The following is a 15,122-nucleotide window of genomic DNA, read 5'->3' as shown; positions in this document are numbered from 1 at the left end:
TGGCGGCAGTCCAGGTCTTCGGCAGCATTTTGGCGGCTTTGCTGCCGAAGATGCGGAGTGACTGAAGGGCCCCCCGCCACCGCAATGCCGCCGCCGCACACTCGGAGCGCGGCCCAGTGAGTATATCTGCTCCCCCACTTTGTCCCAGGCCGTCTGAATCCTCTGGGCGGCCCTGACAACATTGACATACTTTATATGATTATTTGCTTTCACTTGAATTAGCACCAATTAAAATGAATGGGGCCGTTGAAACCTCGGAGCTATTATTTCAGGCTCTCTGCAAAGTCAGGCATACATCTGCATTGTTTGCATGTAGATCATGCTTTAACATTTTTCTCCACAACCTTAATAGGTACAGATTAACTCAAAAGGAAAGGGGGAAGGAAAGAAAATCAAGCTAGCTCAGACTCTGAAGCAAAATTGACTATGTGGCAAGCACCCTCCCCTCCATAGGGGAAATCCCATGCTTTGAGAAACACTGGTCTAGGGGAATGAGTATAGAACAGAGTCAGTCATGACTGGATTTTAACACTGACCTTGCAACTTGTTCAAGGCCAAAGAGCTTAGCTTCTCTGTCTCAATTTCCTCACCAGTAAAAATGGAAATAATATGTATCTACACCATTTGGTATGGAAATGATTTATTAATGTGTGTACAGCTTTGAATATGTAAAGGCTCAGTATATTTATTATCCCCTACCTCTTCTCTAGCTAGCTTGGTGCTTTATATGGTCCTCATTACCAAAGTATCAGTGTGCCTCCCAGTCATTTAAAAATAGAAATAAAAACAACTGTCTCCCTTTCTTCTTTCCCAGCCTGTAGGAGGGATAGCCTGATTCATTTTTAGGGGGCTTTGCTTATGTTTGCATGTATAAGTGAGGGGGTAGGTGGGTGTGCTGTGTATCTATGAAGAACTTCTTGAGGGAAAGCCAAACCAACGACATGAGTTTTTCCTGTAATTCTGCATGTGGTGAGGCCGGTGATCTCTCTTATCTCTAGAGGGAAGGAGTTCCCTAGAGCAGGACCGGTCCCCATGAAAGCACTGTCTTCTGCACTCATGAGCCTCCCTCCATTGGTCAGAAGTTCAATTGTTCCAGTAAAGGGTAGCTGCTGTGGGAGGTTATGGTCATGGATGGTAACTTGGTAGCTAGGGCCAATGCCATGGAGGTCTTTGTGTATTAGGACAGAGACCTTGCAAGGGTTTGTGTTCAATGGGGAGGCATTACAGGGACTGTAGCATGAGGGTGATGTGCTCATGAAAATTAGAGAAGACGGATAACCCAGTGGTTAGGATATTAACCTGAGTTCAGGAGACCTGGCTTCAATTCCCTGCTTTGTCACTTAACTCCTGTATGACCCCGTGCCTCTGTCTCCATCTGTCACTATGGTGAGGGGGGAGGAAGGGGTCATGTAAGTTCTAGAGATCAACTTGGGTTGGTAAGAAGACAGCCTCCTGTACTTGGTACCAACTGGAGATTTTTCAAGGTGCATAGCTTCATTCCTAGATAGGAATTGCAATAATCAAGTCTAGAGGTTATGAATGTTTGGAGCAGCATCATGACCACATCTGTGTCCGATTGTATGAAGTGCTACCTTGGGGTAGTTAAGTTGGAAGGAGGTATTTTTCTGTCAGTATGGCTATGTGGCCTTCCGTAGCCTGACCACAGCAATGTAGGACCAGGGTCCAAATCTGTGATCATAAATACTTGTCCATCAATAATGGATCTCTCTCTCACACACACACACAAATTTGGTGGAATATTCTATTCCTGGCACATCAACCTACTGCCTCCTCAAATGCCTGAGATAAAAAGTAGGATTTATAGCATAAAAAGAGATGGACTAGATCACTCAGCTATCACCTCGTAGAGCTGGATCCTTCGGCATGTGAAAAAGTTTGGCACTTTGGCCCTATTGCCTGCCTTTAACTGGCCACATTATTACAAAAACAACCTTCTTCTCTTCATTTCTATTTAGAAGGTGGTCTCTTAAAGTCTCATTCCTCTATATGAAGAGAGGCTGTAGCTTTAAGGTATTCCTTGGAACTTGCCTTGTTTCATCACTGCTTTTGATCCCATGTAAAGTTCAGAGGCTAGCTGGGCCAACTGCCTGGGCAGGGAGGTGGAAGTTTGCTACCCAGTCAGCAAGGTCTGTGAGACAGGAACAGCAGAGGCAGCCTGCCAATTGGAAGCTATGCTGTGACTTTAAAAAAAGAGAGATGTAAGGGTTACAACACTGTTTATACAGCATGGGCTGTCCCCCAGGCTTTGGTTAAGAGAACAACTGACACATACGGCAAGCCTCCTCATCTCCCTCCCACAAGCTGGGCTGATCCCAGCCTGCAAGGACCCAGCTAGGGGCCTTCACAGTTGGTTGGGACGGGAACTCATCTGGCTGCTTTTGGTATCTCAGATTTTGCCATAAAGAAGGTTAGCTCCCCGCTGAAGTTAGCCCAGTGATCCACACACAGGAGGGCTCTCCGAAGCTCACTGTGATGTGTCCACTCTGAAAACTTGTACTGGAGCTTGAGTTCATTAGTGTCTCTGATTTTGCTCCTTCCAGAATCAGAGAGTCAGCTTTATACTGCAGATAGGCCGAGACTGGAAGACTTCAATGAACTGGAGGTATTTCCAAACTTGAATGTACTCTGAGTGCTAAGGGTACAGAGGTTTTCCTGACTCTATACTTTTAATTACGTAAGTCTGACAGAGCTGAACACAATTCAGAATTTCTGTGTACAGCAACTTTCAACGTTTGTTTTCATCCCAAATTGGGATGCAATGTTGACCTTTAAAACATTTTTCACAAAAACAAGAAATTTGGAAAGAATTCCATTTGGAAATATCAAAACAAAAACATTCTGACATTTTCAAACGAAGCTAAACATTTAAACATTCCCCGAATCAAAAGATTTCATTGTGGTTTAGTGAACTGACCTAAAATGCTTTGTTTCAAGTCAACTTAATATTAAGTGGCATTTTCCCATAGTGCGACATTGCCTCGTGGGAGTTGTAGTTCAGGACTCTCCTCTAAGGGTCAGGATTCCAGGTCAGATTACATCTCCCGTAAAGTATCCAGAGTCCTGTGACTCCTATGATGCACCATGCAGTTCAGTCAGACGGAAATCTCCATTGAATTTTGGCAATGTAATCCTTCCGGGACCTTGGCCAATAGGAGAGACTGGGGGTACAAACTACAACTCCTCTAAAACAATGCCCTGATAGGGATTATTACTTTAATGTCTTGAACTGATTTGAGCCAAAACGTTTTGGAGCAGTTAAAAGCCTAAATATTCTGATTCAAGTTATACCAGCCCAAATGGAAATATTTCATTTTTTATTTTCCCCAATGGAAAATTGACTTTTTTCAACAAAAAAATTTCCCAGTGAAAATTAAAACTTTGCAGAAGCTGTATTTTCTGTTGGAAAAAAATCACTGATAGAAAATTCCTGACCAGCTTTAAAATATGACAACATTAACTTTTTTGGAAACTAAGAGGAGAGATGTTCTTGGGGTTATGGGCCTGGGCTGGGACTTGGAAGCTTTGGGTTCAGTCCTTGGCTCTATCATAGATCTGCTGTGTTGTGTCATAGACCTCTTTATGCTTCACTTTCCCCACCTGTAAAATGTTTTAAGCACCTATTGGATAGCACAGACTCACGGAATTTGATTTCAACCTGCCATTTTCTATCAGTCTTCTACTAGCCTTCAAAGATTCACTAAGAAGTTGCCGTCCAAGAAAACATGTCTAGCCAAGACAGTACTTAAGCACACATGCTTAAAATTTGCATATAGTCTCCTTTAAAAAAAAGTCATATCTGGAAGCAGTTTTTGCTGTGACCGAATCTAGGAGTTAGTGCTGGGAAAGAGTTACTGGGTCAGACAGTCAATTCCCATGCTACTTAAGAGTATCTTCTACTACTAGAGAAGAGTGCAGCAACAACAGATGGGTGAATCATTTCAATGGCTAGTAAGTTAGCAAACGGAAACCGAGGCCATGGCTACACTACCACTTATGGCAGCCTAAATCTCCTGTGTTGTATTTTTTTTAGAAACCAGTAATTTGGCATTTCAAGTTTCACCATGTGGCACACACAAATTGCTATTTGCATTAAGACATATGTAGAAGCAGTAGGGTTTTCCAGCTCACTCTGGGACTGATCCAGAGCCCACTGAAGTCAATGGGAAGATTCTAGTTGATTTCAGTGGGCTTTGGATTGAGCCCCATTTGCCTTTCTATTACCAGCTGTGGTCGTGAGTGACAGATTCCAGAGTTTGTTTGTTAAGAAACCAAGTTCTTTATGAGGGATTAGCGCACATCTGTCAGAGCCTCATTTTAAAGCAAAGAGAAACATAACCCTAAACATCTTTTTTTCCTGTTTGGCAGAATTCAACATGGTCTTTTTCTTTGACCTCGCCATCAACTCCCTCCTATGCATGAGAAACTCTTAACTGACACTGGAAGATGCTGAGTTGTGCTGGAAGAAAGCACCATTGACATCCACAGAAACCCTTTCTCCTGATCCTACAATCCAGATTGACAGTTTAGACTGGTTTACACTGCAATATCGGGTGGTCATATTTTAATTACTTTCTTGGAGAAGGCACAGAACTTCTAGATTTTAATAGGAAACCCTGCAATCATGGTACCACAGAGGCTTTATTATCGAGCACCAGTACATCACTGCTCACTTGACTCAATGACAGTTGCCCCTTTTGTAGCAGATAGCTGTAGTTTACTTGGCTGAGGCTGGTTTTCAAAACCCATAAACAGGTGGGTAGAGTGAGTGGGCAGCATTGCTTCATCTTCAAGTATCACATGTCCAAACACCTACAGATAAGATACTCAGATGTTGGTTCAAACCACAGCAACCACTCATATGAAAATGCATGTCTACCATGAAAGAAAAAAGAGGTGATAAAAATAACTTGTTTGCAGTGTTGTTGAAGCTGTAGTGGTTCCAGGATATTTTAGAGAGAATGTGGAAAAGGTAATATCTTTTATTAGACCAACTGCTGTTGATGAAAGAGATGAGTTTTTAAGCTGTTCAGGTCTTCCAGATTGAACGTCGTCTTGGTTTAAAAATTGTGAGTGATGGAGAATCCACCACATCCCTTGGTAAATTGTCCCATTTACCAAGGTGATTTTTAATTCAAGATTGGATGTTTTTCTAAAAGATCTGCTCTAGGAATTTTGGGAAAGTTCTGTGGCCTGGCTAGAACCTAGGTGGACAGGGACCCAGGAATCATGATTAAAAAGGAATGAACCAAACCAGCTTAATCCTTAGCAAAGGATTGAGTCAAGTTTTTCCAAGAAGGATCAAGAGTTTTTATTTTATGTGTATAGTTTTGCGTAGAAAAGGTTTGATCCCTAGCCTATTGAAATCAATGGAAAGAATTCCATTGACTTCACTGGGCTCTGGGTCAGTCCAAAGAATATCGTCCTGGAGATAAAAAGTGGCTGCATTGGAGGCCTTTGGAAGAAGACACATTTACTGAACGCTTCACCTCCTAAAAAGGTTTGTGAACAGTTTAGAGAATGAGTGAAGGCCCAGGATAGCTCTTACTTTGCATAAGCCAGCTCCTTGCTCTGAATCTAGAAGCGTCTATCACTTTAAAATGGGAGGCAAGTCCAATATTTAACAGCCTGATTGGGACTCCACTATGCCAAGTGCTGTACAAATAGTAAGAGAGTCCTGAAGAGCTTACAATCTAAGTAGATAGACAGATGAAGAATGGAAAGGAAAACAGAGGCACAGAGAGTTGAGGTGATTTGACCAAGATCACACAGCAGATCATTGGCATAGCTAGGATTTAAAACCCAGATCCCCAGAGCAGTTAAAATTTACTGAAAAGTCCCAATTCTGTATTGTGTTTCACAGAAGCACATATTTTATAAGAGCATATTCTTACTGGCTCACTGGTTACATACATGGCCCACTCATGCTTGCAATGAAGTCAGTGGCAAAGCTCCTACTGGGATCCACTAATTAGCTGTCTCAAGACACAGCTCACACACAGAAGCAAACCACCTTTGGCTTAAAGCAAACCAGTTGGAAAAGACTTGACTTATTATTTCAAGAACTAGCTTTTTTCACACCCGAGTGACATATTATACTGACAAAAGTGGTAGTGTAGACATAGCCCAGAGATCTTCATCAGGTCTGGGAAACGTAGTCAGGCCAGGTGTACACTACAGACCTATGTTGGTATAACTACATCACTCAGGTGTAGAAAATTCCTGAGCAACATAGTTATACCAACCTTAAACCCCCCCCCGCCCCATGTAGACAGGGCTATGTCGATGGGAGAACATCTCCCGTTGACATAGCTACTACCTCTCAGGGTGGTGGATTAACTACACAGACAGGATAGCTCTCTCCCATCAGCATAGGGGAGTCTTCACTTTAGCACTACTGCAGCATAAGTGTTTTAAGTGTAGACCTGCCCTCAGTGTGTCACAGCTAAATACAAGTAGTGAACATATTTCAAGGGACCATTCAAGGTGAAGTGGGCTGATAACACGCCTCAGTTATTTGTCTTCCCGTAGCATGACTTTCACTTACTCTTGAATTCTGTCACTCCATTAAAATCACCAAGTGGTTAATTAGTTCTGTTCAAATTATTTTGACAGCCTAGCAAGCAAAATTTTACCAGAGCCCTTCTTCAGTCTGTGTTTTTAGCATCCCTAGATTAACAGTGCTATGGAAGGCGCTGTATGGCGAATGATCCAAATTTAGGTTTACTGCTCCAAAGTCTAACCCTTTTGCTGAAGGATCATGATCAGGGCACTTGTTTCTAATGACAATTCTCATTTCAAACCCAAATGCCCATGCTAGGAAGCAAGCCATAGGCTCAAGTGAAGCAGTCTTTATATTTATTACCCATTGGCATATTGTGCTGCATGACTTTCCCCCACAAAAGCCACGAAGAACTGACAGGTGGTATAAAACATTCCAATTCAGTAGTAGCTGCATCTCCTGCTATGAGGACACTTGATCACATTTTTAATCTTTTGTTTCACATTGCTAGTAAAGAAGGGGGATTTAATTCCCTTCCATTGTCCCACTGACACTTTTATTATGGCACTTCTGGTAGCGTGATAATGTGAGGCTGGCAGGATTTCAGCACTACTTTTCCTCCCTCAACAAATTGCCAGATTTTAGACTTCACCTGCAATTAAATAACTATTTTGCAGCAGTTTTTTTCTACCTTGCAAGAAGGATATGGGTATCGAATCTACCATGCAGCTTGTCTGTCTCTGAAGCCAATTGCTCCAGTGAACTAAATTGGCCTATAGGAGCTTAGCTCATGGTTTCAATTTTTAGAGTGGAATTTTCAAATCTGCCTATAGGAGTGTTGTACCCAATTCTGCTCACTTTTGATAAGAGTTGGGCACCTGAGTCCTAGAGGTGGTTGAAAAACCTTGAAAAAAAATTGCACAAATACATTTAAAATTTGTCAGTTTTTGTTTTTGAAAAATGCCATTGTTTCATTTGAACTTTGACAATCAAAACATTTTGAAAAGGCATAAAGGTGGTTGAAAACACTGGACATTTTCAATGACATTTTTTGTTAAATATTTGAAGGACTTTTTTAAATTGAAAATCATTCTCCATGAACAATTCACCAATAACCTGAAATATGGGAGATTTTCACCAAAATTGAACATCAGGTACCTTTGAAAATCCCACTCGTAACTCTAGCCCAGCAGCTGGTACCAAGACTTTTTTCTGGTGGGGAAGTAGAGGTCTGATATTTACTTCTATCGCCTCTGAAACGTAAAAAGAAGTGGATAAATGTTGGATTTTAATTATTATTAGAGATGGGTCTGACGCAAAACTCAATCTGAAAACCAATGAACTTTGTAGAAGACCAGATATGGATCAAAACTTTTATGCCTGTCCGTAAAATAGGTCAGATTTATAATGGACACTACTGGCCATTGCACAGTGCTTGGGTACAAAAGGCTAGATTTACAAAGTGATTTGTGTGTCTAATTGCCCCCTTTAGGTGCCCAAGTCCCAGATTTAAAGCCAGATGGGACCATTGTGATAATCTAGTCCAGGGGTTCTCAGGACAAATTATTTCGTGGCCTCAGAGTGTGACCACCAACTTTTGCTGGTGGTCACTCTCACACTTTTTCCTAAAATACTTAATTACCATTAGGAAAAACAAATAAATATGCACAAATACACATCCCAATAATTGTAATTTATGTATTGCTAGTCAGTAAGCCTGCTATGAAAAGTGATATTAAACATATAAGTATCACTTTTCACAGCAGACTTACTCAGCCCTGCCAAGTCTGGGGACAAATTAAGCCCCGGACAGGGGATCGGGGGAGGCAGCAGGGGCTGGAGTGATGGTGGGGGGTGGATAGGGAGGCAGCGGGGGCCGGAGCCTGAAGCCCCACGGCTAGGGGATGGAACCCAAAGCCACGCGGCCAGAGCCTGGGGCTGGAGCCCAAAGCCCCACAGCCAGAGCCTGCCTTCATGTCATCCCTGGGCTGAAGCCCAAACCCTGAGCCCCACAACCCCTAGGAGGGTGTGGAACTCACCAGCGGCCTGCTTCTCCAGCATTGTGCCCCAGGTGTCTCCAGGGGAGGGGCAAGGCCCAACTGGAAGCCACAGGAACCAACACCAACGCTGTCCATCCAGGAGCAGCCAGGGAGTGGGGAGGGGCCACTGCTCCCTTCCCCCCCACCCCGCCCAGCACACCTCAGGAGGCTGTGGCAGCAAGAAAAGCCCCTGGTGGCTGCATGTGGCCACGGTGGCCGTATTTGAGAAATGGTGATCTAGTCTGACCTCCTCTGTAACACAGGTCATCAAACTTCCCCAAAATAATTCCTAGAGCAGATTTAAAAAAAAAAAATCCATTCTTGATCTTGAATCGTCCAAGACTTCACCATGACACTTTGTAAATTGTTCCAATGGTTAATTACTCTCACCATTAAGAATTTACAACTTATTTCCAGTCTAAATGTGTGTAGTTTCAACTTCCAGCCATTGGATCATGTTATACCTTTCTCAGCTAGATTAAAGACCTCATTATTCAATATTAGCTCCCCATATAGGTAATTATAGACTCAAGTCATCCCTTAACCTTCTCTTTGTTCGAGCTCAATAGATTGAGCTTGAGTCTATCACTACAAGGCATGTTTTCTAATCCTTTAATCATTCTCGTAGCTCTTCTCTGAACCCTCTCCAATTTATCAACATCCTTCTTGAATTGTGGACACCAAAACTGGACACAGTATGCCAGCAGCACTTGCACCAATGCCAAATACAGAGGTCAAATAACCTCTCTACTCCTGCTTGAGTTTCCCCTGTTTACACATCCCAGGATAGCTCTTTTGGCCACAGCTTCATACTGGGAGCTAATGTTCAGCTGATTATCCACCACAATCCCTCAAATCTTTTTCAGAGTCACTGCTTCCCAGGATAGAGTCCTCCATCCTGTAAGTATGGACTTACTTTCTTTGTTCCCAGATGTATACATTTAGCTGTATTAATGTGACACTGATATTCACCGAACCCCCAGTCAGCTACCGCTGAACCTGGTAGATGCCTAAACTCACTCTGTGTCTAAGTTTTTGTAGAAAAAAGATCCCCACGTTCCTATGTTCCTACCTCTGGGCATACTCACGGCTGTTGCACTCTAGGTGTCCGAACAGCTATCTTCCAGTTAAGTCTCAGTGTGATGCACAAATTGCGGGACGATAGGTGCTCCTTCACCTGCAAGGCCTGATCTGGTAGGTGTGCTCTCAGCACACTCACAAAGTGGGTAGGGGGCAGAAGCGAGGAAGGAGGAAGAGGAGAACAACCTCTCATAACTCTTAGCCCACCTGGGATGTGAAAGATCCACATAATTAAAGAGTCACTGGGCCAGTAAAAATAAAAAGTGTGAGAATGACTCTATAGCCTTGTGGTTCGAACACTCACCCAGGATCCAGTCTCCCTGCTCTAATGGACTAAATATTTCTCCAAAGTGGAACTGCTTGAACAGAATATTCTACAACCCAGTGATTAAAGCAATCACCTGAGAGATGGCAAATTCCTTTCCCCCTGCAGGTGGAGGGTGGGGGGACTTAAACCAGGGTCACCCACATCTCATGTGAGTACCCTAACCTCTGGGCTAAGAGTTGGAGGGGCAGCCTTCCCCCCTGCATCCTAGCTTCTTGCAAGAAACACCTCAGGTACCTAATTCTAAGAGAGAGTTCACAGCCTAGAATCCCAGCAGAGATAGGTGCCTCCTTCCAGCCCAGACTTAAGCGCCTAACTCCCTGAGAGGGATGGGATTTAGGATACACCCCTCTCCTTGGCATCTCCTATTGTCTAGCTTAGGTGGGGTACTCCCTAGTATGAACCTTATTTTTAGGTGCCTATCTCCCTGCAGTCATTATATGTAAGGTGACCAGACGTCCCGATTTTATCAGGACTGTCCCGATATTTACTTATTTGTCCTGCGTCCCGACAAATGTTCAGTTGGGATGCGAATTGTCCCGATATTTTGCACTCCCGCACACAGGCGGAGGGGGCTCGTGCCCCCCCCCAACTCAACCCCAGCCCAACTCCACCCCCTCCCTGCCCCATTAGATCCCTCCCCAAATCCCCACCCTGGCCCTGCTTCTTTCCCAAGCTTGCCACATTCCTCCTCCTCCCCGCTCCCTCCCAGGCTTGCGCGAATCAGCTATATGGTGGCGCAAGCGCTGGGAGGGAGGGGGGAGAAGCAGGATGCGGCAGTCCGCTCAGGGAAGGCGTAGGTGAGCTGGTGTGGTGGAGGGCGGGGCGGGGAGCTGCCGGGGGGTGCTCAGCCCCCACCAATTTTTTCTTATGCTCCAGCGGCTCTTTTTTTTTTTTTTTGGCTCTGCCGCCGGCTCTTGTTTCCCGCCGTATCCTGATATTTCATGTCTCTCATCTGGTCACCCTAATTATATGGGACGTTTGAGCACCTAACTCAGGTATTGTGAATCCCAGTGATTTTCTAGGCACCTAATAGTTAGGCCTGGTGACACTTAGCATCACAAAACTTAAGCCCCAGATGCCATGTCAGGGCCCAAATAGATACACAGATAGAAACCCTGAATCTCTGAACTTTGGAGTCACTTTTGAAATGTATAGTTCTGCCCCTTCTCTAAACATGAACTTAGAGACCCAATTTCCTTAGTCACTTAACTTTTCTTTCTAAAATTATATAAACATGTGTGTTTGGAAAAAAACAGAACTCCTCTCTTCCATTGTTCTCTCTACTCTCTGCGTAGACTTTAATGACCTAATTGTCAGAGGCCCTGAGCAATCACAGCTCTTGAACTCCACAGGAGGTGAAGGTGCTCAGCATGTCTGAAAAAAAATCAAGCCAGAAAAAAAAAACAGGAATGTTTTACTCAGGGAACTGAACTGTCAAGTCTCAGCATTGGCAAAAGAAACCCAGATTGTTCAGAAATGCTAATTTAAAGCTGTATGTGTGTGTGTTTGCACAGGCTGGATTGGTCTGAATATGTCTGAAACAAGTCACAATAAAAGAGAAACTTCCTTTTCTACAAGGAAACGTCAAATTCTTGGGGGTTTGAGAAAAGGCTTCTGTTTGAGAGAGCTGCATATGAGTAAGCTTGGAGCGGAAGTGAAAAGGAAATCCCACACACGGCCTAATGAGGTACTGTTGCGGGATAATCGCTGCCAAAGAAGCTCGACAGTTCAGACTTTGAGTGTCTTTGTCTGTAAAAGTCTGAATTGAACAAAAACCATGCGTTTCCTTCAGTGGGTTTTTTTTTTTTTTGCACTGTTGAAACTATGGTTATTATTCCCTCTAAAAAATAATTTCAGTCAGGGCGGTTCAGGGCTTTCTGACATTTCCTTTCCCATTTTGGAAACTGATTTAACAGTTTTTGTTTTGAATGTCTTGAGACTAAAGAACAATCCTTGAGCAATAAAAGAAAAGAATATTCACTCTGTTGCCTTCTGTTCATAGCAGGTTAGAGCTGACCTTTTAATTTTTTGGAGCAAAGCACTTACGTAGAAAACAGCTATGGAAAAAAATATCATGGATAGGAAAATGTTCCTGTCTTAGATCTCCATCCAATAAGAAGGAATAGGAAAGCAAACTCCTGTATACAGCCTGTAAAAAAGCTTTAGGATTCTTCTAGGAGAAAGGAACATATAAGCGAATGTCACTATTTACCAGAGATGTCACTATTTACCATTCCCAACCCTGGAACACTAGATTTGAACCCAGAACATTATGGAATTAGTTTGCCTGAAGTAGGCAAAGCTCAAATCTGAATCTGACCTGCTTCCCCCATTCAGGCTCATTTCTAGTTGTATTTATTAATTGTTTTTTTAATTACTCCTTATGATCACATCTCATGACGCATTTGTGCTACTGACAAACAATGGGGCCATATCCTCAGCTGGCAAAATCAGTATAGCTCTTAAATAGACAGGAGAAGGGAATTACTACCACCATCTCCACTTTGATGGGGGAACTGAGGCACACAGAAATGAAGTGACTTGCCCAAGGTCACAGATGGCTATGACACAGTTGGGAGTTGAGCCCAGGTCCCATGAATATCAGGTGCTGAGATACCATGGCAACGAGTGGCAGTACGTATCCCTAAAGTAAAGAGAGCAATATTTAGACTACTAGTAATAGTCCTTGGATATTGAATCTCTATTCACAAAGGTGACAACTACTCATTCAAGCAGAAGACGGTAGTGATAGCCTGGGACACCCCCAGTGCAGATGGAAAGAGCTCTTCTGCTTTCCTAGCTCTGCATTCCAGGCAGCCTGTGACTGCTCAGTGGCTTTGAAAGCACAAACTGTGCTTTATAAAAAAGTACAGCGCTGCGACGGGTACACGCTGTGCAGTCAGGCTTGAGAACCTGCAAATGCAAATGCTCACCCACTCCTGACATGAGGGAGGAACAGTTTAGCACATCTGTAATTGGATTAATACCCTTGTTTCATGCTGAGACGTGAAGAGGATTTTCACTGCAGCTGATATACGTAGTAAAAGTGTGTGTCACTGAAGTAGTTGGGCCTATGTTTTTTGGAGGAAAAGGCCAGTAAGAAGAAAACACTGTCACTGCCTGTGCCTTATGGCTACACTCAGTATAAAGCTATTCCATAGCCTGAAGACCTGTCCAGGCACAGAGATTTGAGGGAACGTGCCTGGAAGGGAAGTGGTTTAGTTTAGTTGACACTCTACACAGGTGTTAATGACTGCATAAGATACAAGGCTGGGGAGACTCCGGCTTTATGGTTAGGCTGCTGGTGTGCTGACACTACTGCTTATCAGGCTGACCAATACGGTCTCATTGTTCCTCTGTCTGTATCCATTTTCTAGATTGTAAGCTTTTTGGGGCAGGGACTAGACCACGACTAGGGCTCCCCAGCACTACAATAATACCATAACAAACGACAGCATAGCAATGAACAAGTGAAGCTACTATATCTTTTGGTAGTAAGAGGCATGGAGCTGATGAGACCACGCAGTGCTCAAGATGATAATGATTTGGGATTGGATTCTGACTGCACCTACATTGGTACAGAAGGGAATGGGAGTGCGCACAAGGAACTCCTTCACCTCTGCAGGAATCAGATAGGTGCAGCATTCTCCAGGGGTGCTGGGTTCAGGGCTTGCACCCAGTGGTGCTACTCAGATCCAACAACAGGGACCCGCTGTGATGGCAAGTGGCCGCACCCTGCCTTGCTGGAGCTAGATGTCATGACATTGAGGGCAGTTTCTTTTAAGCTGCGGTAGCATATAGCAGGGATCCTGCTGTCACAAATATCCCCTGCACAGTCAGAATGGTTTGGGGCACCACTGCTCAGGTGGTTCAGGCCCTCATGCCACTAAGAGCCAGAGCTTGGCCTTTAGCTGGGCTATGGGAGAGTCCGAAAGATGTTGACTGATAAGGAGAGGCATTGTGAAATGTGGTTGGTTAGCTCTCCTTTCTCTGAGCTGCGGTGACCTGACACCAAGTGATTCAGTTGAGTAAAGTGTTGAATGAGGTTCCCTCTTACATTCTCTGACAAACAGTATGGAAACCCTGGTTTCTGAGAGGTGGGGGGAGAAAAAGGAGACTTTTTGCATTGTTTTCCTATCAGTGACCTGGAGATGCTACTGTTCTCACCAAGACAATTCAAATCCCACAACATGAGATCTCCGGTCATTCACTGATTAGCTTCTTGCAGTAGCCAAGTGCATTCAGAATACTGCTGTGGCAAAAGAGACCGTTTCCCATGGCTAGAGTTATTAGGTATTGTGACAAAGTTCCTCCTCTGCCTTAGTGGGTCCTGCGCTTTTTGACAGATTTGCTAGCCTCAGAGGTTCACTGAGCAGCCCTCAGTTTGGCCACTTCTGCTAGAGGCTCAAACCTGCCATTCACTCAGTAAACCTCATCATTGGCCAGCATGGGGGAAATGGAGAACAATCCCCGCAGTCTCCGTGTCCCACCTAGTGGGTCAGGGACAGGCCAGATCCCTTTCCAAATTAGACCTTTCCTTCTGGTGTTGCTCACAGACCACGTCAACTCCTCCTGTATCTGATCAGGAGTTGGGGGATAGAGGGAACCCAGGCCCACCCTCTACACCGGGTTCCAGCCCAGGGCCCTGTAGATAGCAGCTGTCTACGTCTCCTGTATCAGCTGCATTACAGCTACAACTCCCTAGGCTACTTCCCCGTGGCCTCCCCCCCAGCACCTTCATTATCCTCACCACAGGGTCTTCCCTCTGAAGCCTGATCATGCTTGTACTCCTCAGTCCTTCAGCAGCACACCTTCTCACTTGCTCCTTGCTCTCCCTCCACTAACTGATGGGAGGTCCTTTTTAAACCAGGTGTCCTGATTAGTCTGCCCGCCATAATTGATTCTAGTATGTTCTTAATTGGCTCCAGGTATCTTACTTAGCCTGCCTGTCTTAATTGATTCTAGCAGGTTCCTGATCACTCTAGTGCAGCCCCTGCTCTGGTTACTCAGGGAACACAAAGCTATTCATCCAGTGGCTGTATATTTGCCTTCTACCCGACTCCTGTACCCCACTGGTCTAGGTCTGTCACAGTATATACTCTGAGCAATCTCTGACTAAGAAAATCAACAGGCTATTATACATTTTTAAATAGAG

The 15,122-nt window shown here is 44.2% G+C and overlaps 1 long non-coding RNA gene across 2 annotated transcripts; it reads right to left on the bottom strand.

The window, feature by feature from the left end:
* Nucleotides 1–407: 407 nt before the first annotated feature.
* On the bottom strand, nt 408–14,797 carry LOC135981179 (uncharacterized). 2 transcript variants are annotated; one of them, XR_010598138.1, is made up of 4 exons: nt 14,718–14,797; nt 9,632–9,846; nt 7,679–7,773; nt 408–2,201 (listed from the first exon to the last, which is right to left on the bottom strand). It is a non-coding gene; the product is annotated as an uncharacterized LOC135981179 (long non-coding RNA). The 2 variants fall into 2 exon arrangements; XR_010598139.1 differs by having other exon boundaries at nt 9,648–9,846.
* Between the last annotated feature and the right edge of the window lie 325 nt (nt 14,798–15,122).

This window comes from Chrysemys picta, chromosome 2, assembly GCF_011386835.1.
Source record: "Chrysemys picta bellii isolate R12L10 chromosome 2, ASM1138683v2, whole genome shotgun sequence".
Classification (NCBI taxonomy): Eukaryota; Metazoa; Chordata; order Testudines; family Emydidae; genus Chrysemys; species Chrysemys picta.
The sequence above is the reverse complement of the archived record's forward strand: the minus strand, read 5'-3'. Positions and strand labels throughout refer to the sequence as shown.